Raw genomic sequence first — 3,728 nt, 5'->3', positions numbered from 1 at the left:
ATTGTAACAAAGCTTATTTACTTCTTCATCCAGACCATATCCTTCGATAAATGTAAATCTGCTTACAAATAAATGCAAATGAATTGACTGCACTACCTGTGTAACAGTGCACCTGACTTGTAAAGACTCTACCTAAGCTTCTCAAACAATATGTCTGTGTCTTATTGGCATATCCACTTAAAAATGTTACACTACTGTATTAAATATAAATATTATATAAACAGTATATAAATGTTATATAAACAGTATGTGTGGCAGATTACTGTTACTGTTAGTGAGATCTCAGATCATGTCTAATTTATCGTGCAAACGCCGATCGACATGAACCACACTATACAAAGATTCACTACACCTTTATCGTTATACTTAACTGACTTAGAAAACAGGTGTACCAACCACAACTTTGATGATCATCGTGCATTTTGGTAATCGACAAGTAATTGTCAGTTTCAAATTCACAATCTCATGAACTGACGTCCACCTCAGTTTGATCAGGTACCAAGTGCCGGACATCACGTCGACTAAGTGTAGTTTTGGATATTTTTCACTAGACCCACCCACCCCCTTTGCGGTACTAACTGTTTTTTTGGATAATACGTAAGACACCCACCCCTTTTGCCGCCTTTTGCGGTACTAACTGTCGAAAAATCTAACTGTTTTTTGCTCATTTAAACTTTAAAGGAAGACTTAACAAAATTTTAAAAATAAAAAAAAAACCCAAAAAAAAACTTTAAAAAACCTCAAAACCCATTCCCAAAATTGAAATTAGAGGTAAATTGGGTTTTTTGGGGTTAGACACCCCCTTTAGTACCATGCAATGTACTAACTGTTTTTCTGGAAAATGGGCAGTAGACCCACCAGTTAGTACCATGTACTCACTGTCTTTTTAGAAGAAAAAACGACCCACCCACCAACGTGATGTCCGGTACTAAGTGTATGATCCCCCCCCCCCCCCCCCCCCCGTATTGTGTAGTCATTTGTCTCACCACTGATCCGTGATCGTTCCAGTACATGGCGCTCCCGCTAAAAGCCAGCACATGGCGTCGCTTAAAGGAACGGAAAAACGATGAAAAAGTATAAAATTATTAGCTGTTTTAGTATATTGCACAAAGAAAAAAACGCGGCTGTTTCACGATTTAACTTCAAGCGAGACTCAATATGAGGCTAAGAGGCTGGAGAACTGTAATCAGTGCATCACCAACCATCTGTTAATGTTAGCGACGTTACAATTTATACCAACCATTTTTGTTGGTTACCAATCATCTATAGCTAGGGCCATAATTTTTTTTCTTAGCGTCGAATCTTCTCGTCATTTTTCTACATAAAATTTACGTTCATAATTCAAAATTTTGAATTGAATTATAAAACAAAAAATATTGTTTTGGCATCATAATAATGATCGAGTCGCGTTGGTAAAGTGTAATTTGATGATACATAGATTAGAGATTTAAAAAAGAAATATATAGGACTGTAATTCTAAACACCTCAATTCAGGCAAATCATTTGTCGTTACAGTTATATAATGATTTCAACAATAAAGGGAAATGGTTCAGTTATTACGTACCGTGAGACTTAGTCAGCTAACGTTCAGCAGGCTGAAAAAACACTTGATAAAACAATGGGGGAGCTTAATAATTAATAAGTAATGTGGCTGTGGAGGGGGTACAAATTGAACTAGTTTAGCTGGACTTTCATTTATTTCTCTTTTTCTCTACTATTTCCGTAATTTAGTTTATCATTATGACAAGAAATATTGGCAAAAACTACAGTGAAGTTTTGACATTAATGATTAAGTTATTTGTTTTATATATTAGGGTAATTTGTTTTATTAAATAAATTTCCTAATATTAAGATTAAGGAAAGATTAGACTTGGCCGCGTCGTTTTTAACTACTATACCCCTTGTTTAGAACTTTTATTTGATTATTTATTTAATTATGATAGTCAGCTTTTACTTGTTATTCAAGACTCTAAACACTATTATACACTGTATATTATATATAATACACTTTTGAGAATTTAGAGCAAATTATTGCAAGCCAATTCCTTCGTCAAATTTTAAGTACCTGTACTGCTCAGAGTCGTTCATATCTAGAGACTAAGCTTCAGGCCAAATTTCTTAACTAAGGTGCCAAGTCATTGTGCATCTTGACACTACTACAGTGTACTTAGTGCTACAGTGTACTTAGTGCTACAGTGTACTTATAACGACAGTGTACTTAGTACTACAGTGTACGTAGTACTACAGTGTACTTAGTACTACAGTGTACTTAGTACTACAGTGTACTTAGTACTACAGTGTACTTAGTACTACAGTGCACTTAGTACTACAGTGTACTTAGTACTACAGTGTACTTAGTACTACAGTGTACTTAGTACTACAGTGTACTTAGTACTACAGTGTACGTAGTACTACAGTGTACTTAGTACTACAGTGTACGTAGTACTACAGTGTACTTAGTACTACAGTGTACTTAGTACTACAGTGTACTTAGTACTACAGTGTACTTAGTACTACAGTGTACTTAGTACTACAGTGTACGTAGTACTACAGTGTACTTAGTACTACAGTGTACGTAGTACTACAGTGTACTTAGTACTACAGTGTACTTAGTACTACAGTGTACTTAGTACTACAGTGTACTTAGTACTACAGTGTACTTAGTACTATAGTGTACTTAGTACTACAGTGTACTTAGTACTACAGTGTACTTAGTACTACAAGTACAGTGCACTTAGTACTACAGTGTACTTAGTAATACAGTGCACTTAGTACTACAGTGTACTTAGTACTACAGTGTACTTAGTACTACAGTGTACTTAGTGCTACAGTGTACTTAGTACTACAGTGTACGTAGTACTACAGTGTACTTAGTACTACAGTGTATTTAGTACTACAGTGTACGTAGTACTACAGTGTACTTAGTACTACAGTGTACTTAGTACTACAGTGTACTTAGTACTACAGTGTACGTAGTACTACAGTGTACGTAGTACTACAGTGTACTTAGTACTACAGTGTACGTAGTACTACAGTGTACTTAGTACTATAGTGTACTTAGTACTACAGTGTACTAACTGTGTAGTTAAGTACGTGGTGGTAGTTATAAAAAGTAGGAAGTTAGTCAGTTACTCAGTTATACTCAGCATCATTTGATAAAATTGCCAAGTTCAGTTTGAAAATTGAAAGGAATGGGATTCGCTACAAGCCTCCTGATTTTCAAACTTCTGTTTCTATGCTGCCATGCTGTTAGGGGCGAGTGGGTGGATGTGGGTGAGTTAACTTCAGATTGATAGTTGTTAGTGGTTCAGTTTTTAATGAATCAAAACATCAATATTACTTATATTCTTAAAACATAAATTATACGATACGTTTTTATAAGCATCTGTTACTGTGACCAGTTGAACTCTGAAGATTGAAAAGCACATAGTTTCAATATAATATATTCAATGTATATTGTATATCCATCATTTATTGTTGTACTCTGTAAAATTTTAAAAGTATTTAATTAAAAAATTGATTTCCAGATTGGAAGTTGACCGAAGTTGCATTGATTGAGGAGTCTGGCGACCATGAGATAGTGAAAGGAAATAAAGGCGTATTGATGATCAGCCTCTCTAGTGAAAATGGTGACAAAAAGAATGGCAGCATTTGTGCGAGTAATTTCAGCTGGTGGAAAGCGAACCTCTTTTGTCACCATCTTGGATACGAAACCGGCAAATGGGGCA

Source organism: Bolinopsis microptera, chromosome 3 (assembly GCF_026151205.1).
Source record: "Bolinopsis microptera isolate Bmic1 chromosome 3, MBARI_Bmic_1.0, whole genome shotgun sequence".
Lineage (NCBI taxonomy): Eukaryota > Metazoa > Ctenophora > Tentaculata > Lobata > Bolinopsidae > Bolinopsis > Bolinopsis microptera.
This window is presented reverse-complemented; position numbering follows the sequence as displayed.